The 11,144-nt window shown below is 39.9% G+C and overlaps 1 long non-coding RNA gene across 1 annotated transcript; it reads right to left on the bottom strand.

Moving 5' to 3' along the window:
* Positions 1-1,555: 1,555 nt before the first annotated feature.
* On the bottom strand, positions 1,556-9,129 carry LOC127574453 (uncharacterized). The gene is made up of 3 exons (XR_007956912.1): positions 9,076-9,129; positions 6,351-6,509; positions 1,556-1,713 (listed from the first exon to the last, which is right to left on the bottom strand). It is a non-coding gene; the product is annotated as an uncharacterized LOC127574453 (long non-coding RNA).
* Positions 9,130-11,144: the final 2,015 nt, after the last annotated feature.

Genomic DNA, 11,144 nt, shown 5'->3' with positions numbered 1-11,144 from the left:
TCAGATATAATCATTACATTTAAGAGACTCTTAGACAAGCAAGGCACAGAAGGATACAGATCTAATGCGGGCAAATGGGATTAGCATAAATGAACAAAAAGACCGGCATGGATGTGATGGGCAAAAGGGCCTGTTTCTATGATGTACAACTCTGTGACTCAAAATTGTACACAGTATTCCTCGTGCAGCTGTACCAACACCCTGGACAATTGCAAATATACTTCTCCGTGTTTAACCTGCAACCCTCTTGCAATAAAGTCAATGTACCATTTTGGTATTGGTATTGGTTTATTATTGTCACTTGTACCGAGGTACAGTGAAAAGCTTGTCTTACAAACTGATTGTACAGGTCAATTCATTACACAGTGCAGTTACATTGAGTTAGTACAGAGTGCATTGATGTAGTACAGGTAAAAACAATAACAGTACAGAGTAAAGTGTCACAGCTACAGAGAAAGTACAGTGCAATAAGGTGCAAGGTCACAACAAGGTAGATCGTGAGGTCATAGTCCATCTCATTGTATTCCTAACTGCTTGCTATACGAGCATGCTAACCTTTCGTGTTTCATGCACAAGAACACCTGGATCCTTCTGTACTCCAGTTATTTGAAATCTCTCTCCAGTTAGATAATAATTTGCCTTTCGATTCCTCCTACCAAAGTGTAGGACATCACATGTTTCTATATTAAACTCCATGTGTCAACTTCCTGCTCACTCATTCAGCCCACCTATATTCTGCTGCAGAGTCTAAGTATCCTCAAGGCAACATGCCCTCCCACCTATATACATGTCATCAGCAAACTTGGATACTTTACACCCTGACCTCTCCTTCAAGTCAAGGCCAAGAACTGGTCCTTGGAACATTCAACTAGTTACATTCTTTCAGCCGGAAAAAGACCCATTTGTATTGACTCTCTGTCTTCCATGTGATAACCAGTCTTCAGTCCATGATAACATACTTTCCCTTACTTTGTTCACCAGCTTTTTATATTACACCTATCAAACGCCTCTAGAAATCCAAATATACTATATCGAGAGTTTTCCTTCTATTGATTCTGCTTGTTACATTCTTGGCAAACTCCAGAAAATCTGTCAAATGTAACTTCCTTTCATAAATGTTGCCTGGAATGGAGTACTTTAGTTACACGGAGAAATTGGATAGTCTGGGTTTATTCTCACTGGAGTGTAGGAGGCTGGGGGGGTGACCTTAGAGAGGTTTATAAGATTCTGAGGACTATAGATAGACTAACTACTCAGGGTCTATTCCCCCAGGGTAGGGAAGTCTAAAGCTGGAGGGCATACATTTAAGGTGAGAGGGGAAAGATTTAAAGGGGACCTGAGGAGCAAGTTTTTCACACAGAGGCTGGTTGTTGTTTGGAACGTGCTGCCAGAGGAGGTGGTAGAGGCAGAAAGAATTACAATGTTTAAAAGGCATTTGGACAGGTACTTATTTAGGATGTTACGAACCAGCAACAAAAGAAACACACCAAGTCATGTATAAGTGTTAAAAAGTACTTTATTAATAACTACTTAGGATAATAAGGAAAATAAAAGTAAAAATGTTAGATCTTAAACATTAACCCCAAAAACTAAACTCGAAGTGTGTGTGTGGCAAATTCCCCAAACTCCAAGTCCAGGAATAGTTCTCAAAGTTCAGTTCAGCAAGCCGTAAGGTGAAACGTAAGCAAGGGCTTCTTCAACAACCACCGTTGACTGAAGACAAAACGTAGAGAGAAAATAGAGATTAATTGCGAAATCCAAATGTTCCACGATGGAACCCATACAACACCTCAGTGTCTACTCAACAGTGACTACTCCACCGCTTTGTTCCGAAGCATCTGCCACCCCGAAAAACACTCAAATCGTGGCCATCCACAATAATACCTGTTTCCCACTACGGGTTAAACAGGTTAACGACAAAGTGGAATCCACTGTATTATTCCAAAAATCCATACATTGATTGTAGTGACAGACACAGTTACTATTTTTCATCCATCGATACAGAGACTAGCAAGCTGGTGTTTCTCTCTCTCTCTCTCTCTCTCTCTCTCTCTCTCTCTCTCTCTCTCTCTCTCTCTCTCTCTCTCTCTCTCTCTCTCTCTTCTGACTGACTCTGACTGTCTGCTCCAAAAACGTCATCACATCCTTATCTTTTGTTGTCGTCATCACGCCCCACACACACACACACACACACACACACACACACACACACACACACACACACACACACCACTATGCTCTATCTTAAAGGGACATTCACCAATAGTAACCTGGTCAGTAACAAGGAAAAGTATAGAGGGATACAGGCGTAATGCAGGCAAATGAGATTAGCATAATAGGCATCACGGGTGGCACAGATGTGTTGTGCGGAAGAGCTTGCTTCTGTGCTGTAGAGTTCTAAGACTCTCAGTCTCTAAAATCATTTTGATTTGGTTTGGTTGCACAAAGCTTCTCTAGATGATGAACTATTTATTTCCTTGATTATATCCTGTAGCTGGGGACAAGATGTTAAGTATCCCATCAGGCTTTGGGAGGACAACCTGACTGAAGTTCACAAGATCAACACTTGGTCACTTTCAACGTGAGGAATTAGAGTTGTGCTGAGATATCCCTGTGAACTATGTCACTAAATTATTCCACTGTGAACCATCTGGAGAGCAAAATAAGTAAATGAGGATGTTTTGGGACTGTCATTCTGTGGACAAAACACTTTTGATGAATTGTGGAATACTGGTGCCCCTTCTAATTAAATAACTTTCTGGCTGATAAGAAAACTCATGCTCTTGTTTACCCCACCCTGAATGTTATTTGTGATGGGTAATCGATATTGATGGGGCCTAAGTCGATGATGCAGATGGAAGAGAGGAAAGGAAGCAGATGTGTATTGTTGTTCAGTCCTTGAATGAATGACAGCTTGAATGATTGGCTTCAGGATCATGAGCTCCTGTACTGGGTAAGAACAAAGAAAACCTTAAGAAAATGGGAAGGAAAATCATATAAAAGAAGAGTTGTCTGAGACATTGGTAGCAACAACCCAGGAACAATCATCACAAGAAGAAGGGCCCTGATTTCGGAACTCAGAGAAAGACTACCTGCTGGAGTGAGTGTGGCCAGTTTTATCTCACACGGGTAGTATGAAAGTCCAAGCCGCGGGTCTTGAGATTTAACGTAAGAATTAATAAGTTGGAACAGTAATATCAGTGGTATGCATGCATATTTAAGTAACTCAAGTGGTAATAAAGATTAAATTGTACTAAACCTTGGTTTAGAGTCTTTTGTTCGACATGTCGGTTGATACTCTACAGAGGTAATAGGGTCAACAATCCAACATCTTGCTGAAAACATAATTTAAGCTAGCTGACCTATAGTTTCCTACCTTTTGTATCCTTCTCTTCTTGAATGAGGGAATCACATTTGTGGACTTCTCATCTACTAGCGTCCTCCTAGAATTTAATCAGTTTTGAAACACTTCAACCAATGGTTCTACCATCTATGCAGCTACTTGTCTAAGCCCCATGGACATAAGCCTTTGCATTCTGGTGACTTGTCTACCTTTAATCCCATTAGTTTTTCTAATACCTGGGCCCTCATGATTGGGATTGTAATGTGTACTTGTATGCTGCTTGAATCTAACTCACCCATTACCTTTTGTATAGTTGCAGTGTCCTCCACAATGCAGACTGATCCAAAGTATTCATTTAAATTATCTACCATTTTCTTGTTTCCCATTATTAATTCCTCACTTTTACCTTCCAGGGATCCAACATTTACCTTAACTACTCTCTTCCTTCTTACATATCCACAGAAGTTCTCAATGTTTGTTTTGTTATTATTTGAAAATTTTCTCTCATAGTCAATTTTCTGTCACTGTATTAGATTTCTAGTTTCTTGCTGCTGCTACTTGAAAAATTCCCACACTTCCAGTCTATCACTATCTTTTGCTACTTTGTATGAATTATTTTTGATTTTATTTAATATTTCCCTTGACCTTCTTTGCTAACCAAAGATTTTTCATTTTTCTCAATGTCCATCTTTCTAAGTGAGATAAATTTCTGCTGAGCATTGTGCAACAGCTGCATTAATATGTGTCATTGCTCATCTACTGACCTTATCCTTGGATTATTTTCTCAGTCCACTCTTGACAACTCTTCCCTCATAATTTTACAATTGTCCTTATGTAATTTGAGGACATTGGATTTGGACTCAAGGTGTTTGTCCTCAAACTGTATCTGGAATTCTACTATGGTTTTATCACTATTTCCTGGAGGATCCTTATCTCCGGGTAGTTTTGAGTCTCCCGCAATCAGGTCTGCCTCCTCAACTGTATCAAAGTACGGCCCTTCTTGAATTGCAAGGCTATGAAGGTCACAGAGGGCTATTATTAATTTGGATACCTAATCTGTAACACAAGACAGATCCCCACCTGATTTGCCCAGGCAGTAAATCGTACATTTTCAACATCCTGATGTGTTTCTCGATCACCTTGTGGTTGTAACTGCCTCATTGTACTGTCTTCTGTTGTTATTTGAAGTACTCTGATTGAGGACATTACCATGAAGGCAGGAAGAATGGCTTTGTGGATCTGATTCTTCTCTCTGGAGGTCAAGTAGGACTGACTGATTAAGTCAATGAGGCAACTATTTGTTTTTTTTATTATTACTGACATATGTCATGAAATTTGTTGCTTTGCAGCAGCAGTACAGTGCAATGGTACATACTAAAGCAGTGCAAAAGAGGAATAACGAGGTAGTGTTCATGGCTTCATGGACCATTCAGAAATCTGATGGCGGAGGGGAAGAAGCTGTTCCTGAAACATTGAGTGTGGGTCTTCAGACTCCCGTACCTCCTCCCTGATGGTAGTAACGTGAAGGGGGCATGTCTCGAACAGTGAGGGTCTTTAATGATGGATGCCACCTTCTTGCAGCACCGCCTCTTGAAGATGTCCTCAATGGTGGGGAGGACTGTGCCTGTGATGGAGCTGGCAGAGTCTACAACCCTCTGGAACCCCTTGTGATCTGGCACATTGGAGCCTCCATACCAGGCAATGATGCAACCAGCCAGAATGCTCTCCACCACGCACATGTAGAAATTTGCAAGAGTCTTTGGTGACATATCAAATCTCCTCAAACTCCTAACAAAGTACAGCTGCTGACATGACTTCTTCATAATTGCATCAATGTGTTGGGCCCAAGATAGATCCTCTGAGATGTTGACACCCAGGAACTTAAAGCTGCTCACCCTTTCCACCTCCGACCCCTCAATGAGGACACGTGTGTGTTCTCCCGACTTCCCTTTCCTGAAATCCAGAATCAATTATTTGGTCTTGCTGACGTTGAGTGCGAGGTTGCGACACCACTCAACCAGCCGATCTATCTCACTCCTGTACGCCTCCTCGTCACCATCTGAGATTCTGCCAACTACATTGGTATCATCGGCAAATTTATAGATGGCGTTTGAGCTGTGCCTAGCTACACAGTCATGAGTGTAGAGACAGTAGAGCAGTGGGCTAAGCATGCTCTACTTGAGAGAGGGCATAAATGCATTTGCAAATGGAGATGACTTTACAATTGGTAATGTGAGAACTATCCCAGGCCAGACAGTCAGTGTATTACACTTTGGTTTTCAGTGCATGTGGACTATTGCAGAAACCAGTTGCATTTAATTAAAAACAAAACACAGATGTGTCGTTGGTTCCACATCTTACTTGTCATTTAGTCCAGTGGGAACATTCTGATGAAGTAATGTGGTATTTGCAGAGAAAATGCTTGCTGACCATAAAACATGCGATCAGGATCTTGGATGACTGAAAATCTTGTGAACAGATTAATTGCACATTTAGAGATACAACTCAGAAACACGCCTCTCTACATTCAGATAGAGGAAGCAAATGCTTGCTATTCCTGTGAACTTCTCTGTTTATTGATATCTAATTAAAGTGCTAACTGCTCGTTTGATAGCACAGTTAGCTTCAGCTTGTCACTAGTGACATTCAAGATCAATTAAATTAATTGACTGTAATTAGTATATAGAACAATATTAACAATGCATTAATTCTATAAATTTCTCCACAAGCATTCGGAAAGAATCTTGACCACCAACTCCACAAAAATTATATCTCTATGATTACCGAATGAGAAATGAAGGCTGTAAAAAATAGCAGGTAAACTATAAGTTAATGAATAGTCAAAACCAATGCCTCTGAGCAATGTTTGGTGCATGGTCTAAGTGTCCATTCTTATTGTGAAAACTTAGTGGCTTGGACTTCTATGATCTGCCCAACAGTTTTGCATACAAGTGGAAGTGCTCATAGGTGTCAGCCTCCAACACGAACATGGAAGTCCTGAACTAACCTGATGAGCTCTGCCAGCAATTCCCCTATATGTTCTACAGCAGAGCAGAAGCTTGCTGAGATTCCCCGGTGTTTTGCTGGGGAATTTGCTCTCAGATCCCACGCAGTTTGACCTGCAGAGGATTTGCAAGTCCTACGTTTTGATGGGAATTCTAGGGCTCTGGAGAAGAAAGGGAAAATAAAGAAATTAATTTAATTGTGTCTTCTTTTATATTTTAACTACTTAGCAATACCCATTGTGATTTTTATTGCCTTCTTAATTTTTAAGATGTTTGTGATTTCTTCCATTTTAAATAGTTTTCTAAATACTTTTGAATGGAGTCCTTCAGAAACAATGAACTATATTGACAATTTTGACAGCTAGCAAAGTTGGGGGGTGGATTTGCTGGCAATTTAAGGTATCTAGAGGAACAAAGGGCCTCACCTTTCAGCCTTGGGACAGCCTGGTCAAGCAAGATCAACTTTCCAAATTAAAGGGAATGAGGAATGTGGGCTGTGCATTATGAACAGCAGGCCTATTACAGTTAAACATGCCATTCGTTCTTAAGATAGTTTAATATTGTCTCATCTGATGTCCAAAACCTCCCAGTAGATATCAGTAATAGTGAGTAGGAGCAGGACCCACACCATTCATCCACATTTCTAATTTATTTATCTGTGCCGAGAAAACAAGTAAACATTAAAACTATTATCATGTTGTCCAATATTTCAGATTCCTGAGTATAACAGCAACAAAAGAAAAAGCGTAGAACATACTGAATAATATATAGAATACTTACACATGAAAGATGTATAAGTACTATATATTTTGTGTATAAGTTTTACATGCATTATTCAATTTTATTATAAAGTAAGATGTAAAGGAAAATTGTGGACTAACTCCAAGTTGCTTGATTTCCACAATTTTTTCTTTCCTGCTCTGCATGAGTCTGATGTGCTAATGTATGAAGGAGCAGAAGTGTTGTCCTAAGGTCTATAATCCAGCCTGGTTTATGGGTGCTGTGTCATACAGAGGTTGGCCATTATTGTGCCTATGAGACCTGCTGCAGCATTACTTAAAGAGTGCATGTCTGAGCAGCCTGGTTCTAGGTAACTGCCTCCAGTAGGACTCTTTATGTAATGTATCTACCTGTCTCATCATCGGGTATCATCATTCCTCATTCCCAAGCTTGCAAACAATACCCACTCTTCCTTCAACTGGACCCAACCTGATCCACCAATCTGCCAACTCAATTGCCAACACAACTTTCTACCTGATATATCTTCTCCAACCACTGATTCTCACAACTTGCAGTTCCCCTCTTAAGTCCCCCAACTAGTAGTTTCTCCTCCCACTCCTCCCCTACCCCACCATCTCAACACCTGCTAGTAACCAATCAGATTAAAAAGTTGGGCAAAAATATAACATGTTGACATACCAATGCATTACTTGGCTGGAATTTGGATTGGTCCAGGAAGATCAATTAAAACTATCAGGAGTATTGATTTTATTGTAAGTGACAGTAATGTTCAAGAAGAAACCACACAAGAAGAAAAAGACAGAAAGCATTTGCTTTAAAAAGGAAATAAGCTAAAAAAAGGAAAACTATTTGAAGTTCAGTGAGGTGATCATCCCATGAGGAGAAATTGTGTAGACCAAGTCCATGCTCCTGGAGTTCTGTAGAGAATAGAGATGATCTCACTGTAACATACAACACACCAGGGATTTCAAGGATGAAGTTGTTCCCCTTGGCTAGAGAGTCTGGAGCCAGGGGTCACAGACTTAGAATAAAGGGTCAACCAGTGAGGACTGAAATGAAAAGAAATGTCTTCACTTAAAAGATGGTGACTATTCAGAATGGAGAGCTGCCCAGTTTAGATTCTGACTATATTCAAGGCTCAAAGCTAACATTTGAGAGATGATAGATGTTTGACCACGAAGAATATTAAGGGATGTGGGATAAGGTGGGAAGTTAGGAAATTAGCCATAATTTTATTGATTGTTAAAACAGACTCAATAGTTCAAATAACTTATCCCTGCTCATATTTCCTGAATTCTGATAATAATCACTTTATGATGTAAATTAACCCAATCTTCTCCTTGCCAAGAACCACAGGAATTAAAGATTCAAAACACGCAAAGTATTCCAAATAATTACTAAAAGAATTATAATAGAACTAATGGGCTAATTGAATCTCTTTCATAGTACAAACACAAAATGGATCCTCAAAGAAAAATAAATCCTTAAAGAAAACAAGTGAATAACACTTGATGAGTTAAATTGGTAATTCGAGTGAGTTCACAAAAAAGATTAATTCTTACTTGAAATGGTACAGTAAGGAAAAACAAACTACCAGAATGGTTTAAATCCAGATACTCAGAAATATGTTCTAGTGGCTTTCTGTGCTCCTTTCAATTGCTAATAACAGAGGGCTTCGAATTCAGCAGGTTTCCATTGTTTGCTTGACAAAATCAGGGAGAATATTAGCTCCTTTGATTTAAAGACTAAAGTTCATCCTGCAGGACAATCCAATAAATTATAGATAGAGAACAGTAGTTAAAATATTTTACAGGTTGTGTAGAAGTATCGATATCCAAAAAGATGATTGCATTTAAAAAATAAATTATAACCTGCATATCTAAAGCATTATGATTAACATTTAATCTGTCATACTATTCATATTACTATTTCCTATTTGTCACCACTTCATCTAATCTGTTTAGAAAAAAAGAAGTAGTTGCTTACTGAAGTGATTCTTATCCTTTTGGTCGTCAACATAACCTTTCCTGGTTGAAATTCCCCTGACTGATGTAACCTATCCTGCAGCAGATGCACTCTTAATGATGCTCTGATGCCATATGTCAAAGCTTTTCACTTGCTGAGTGGAGCTACATTTTTTTGATAGCTCCTAGCAACAATGATATACATTATTGGCAGTCAAATCACACTGTACAAGAAATTCCTGCAGAAGATACTGTTATCTTCAATTTCTTCCTAAGCTGCATGTAGCTTGCAGCTTTCCAATCTGAATCTAAGGTCTTATTGCAATGACATCCTTTGTAAAATCAGTTTTCCTAACTGAAACAATTGTTTGCTCACAAGGAATATTTTGTATATTCACAAGGAATATTATGAGATATTCTACTTGAGATGGGATTCCGACTCTTCTGTCCTGAGTGTCTTTTCTCATGAGCTGAAATGCAATAGAATGTATTATTGCCATATGGGATGGCCTGTTCATTCTATAATCATCATCATTGTTAAACTAATTCTAGTTAATTCTGGTTAATATGAAATACTGCTCCACATGTTTTGTAACTGTTAGTGCTGGTGTCTCACAGCTCCAGGGACACAGGTTCAATCCTAGGGTTGACCTTAGGTTCAGTCTGTGTGGAGTTTACATGCTCTTTCTGTGAATATACAGACTTCCTTTGAGCACTCCAGTTTGCTTCTACCTCCGAAAGATGTGCTGGTCAGTTAATTAGTTCCTGTAAATTACCCTTTCGTGTCAGTTAATAGTACAGTAATCAAAAGGGAGTTGGTGGGCATGTGTGAGAAGGAAGACATTGCAGGGATGCAGGGAATAAGAAGAGGAGGAAAGGGATGAATGAAATTTCTCCCTTGGTAGCTAGCATGGACCTGATGGACCGAATGACCTTCTTTTGTGTCACTATAAGGTGTAAGATTACATAAATATTATTGATATTGCTTTGAGTGGTGTGAATAACAAAACACCAGCTTGCATTGTAACAAACTGAATCATCCCCGGTGTAGTAGGAGAGCACATGGCTGTCACGTGACAGTAACAACACTGACCCCTCTGGTTGGAGGACAGCATTGCTCCTCGGATCGGAAGTGACACCACTGTCAATCAAGGTTTGGCTCCACCCCACCCATCAGGTGTGGGCATAGAGATTGGCCTTGGAGAACACCTTTGTTCCTGAACCTGTCTGACCATTGGCCTTGGTAAACACCTTTGTCCTTGACCTCCAAGCCATTGGCCTGTCTATATTACCTGGTTAGTCTCCACCCAGCCTTCCAACACTATAAAGAGTGCTGCACATTCCTGGCCCTTCCTCTTTCGACTGCCCTAGGAATAGTGAGACAAAGCTGCAGAGACCACTGGTAAGAGTGTGCACCATCATGTGGTTTGGGAGCATCTCAGTCAGAGTCCAGGGAGTGTTAGGGCCAATGCTTGTTTGGGTCAAGGTGTTCAGGCATTGAAGTGTTTATCCTTTGATAAGCTGTACCTTGTTTATTGTGTGTTTGTGTGTGTGAGTGTGTGTGTGTATCTCATCCTCGTTGCAATTCCCCCTCACGTTCGTGGTCTCCTGCATGTGTGTGTGCGAGTATGCATCTGTTCCTACTCATTCTGTCCCCACGTTTGCCTTTGTGATTAAACTATCTTTAAAGTCCAAAGATTGTCTCCAGATTCCTCCATCTTTAAGACCAAAATAACCTTTTCACACAACACCAAGGCATCTTACAAGTGTGTTTTAAACAAAGTTTGACATCAAGCCATGCAAGGAGATGTTAGGTGAGATGATCTGAACCTTGGTCGAGGGCAAGCTTTGTAATTAAGCAGAGGAAGGTAGAGAGATAGGGAGTTGAAGGAAAGGGTTCCAGATCACAAAACTGAAATGGTTGAAGAGATACCAACAGTTGTGGAATGTTGAAGGTAAATTAGGTAAACTGCACAAAATCAACATGGTCTTGAGAGAGAGAAATCAAGGTAGATCAACTTACTGGAGTTCTCTTTGAAGAAGTAACAGATGTCATGGATAAAGAGTCTGTATGATTTCCAGAAGACATTT

Source organism: Pristis pectinata, chromosome 9 (assembly GCF_009764475.1).
Source record: "Pristis pectinata isolate sPriPec2 chromosome 9, sPriPec2.1.pri, whole genome shotgun sequence".
In the NCBI taxonomy this organism is placed as follows: Eukaryota; Metazoa; Chordata; class Chondrichthyes; order Rhinopristiformes; family Pristidae; genus Pristis; species Pristis pectinata.
Note: the sequence above shows the minus strand (reverse complement) of the source record. Positions and strands in the feature narration are given on the sequence as shown.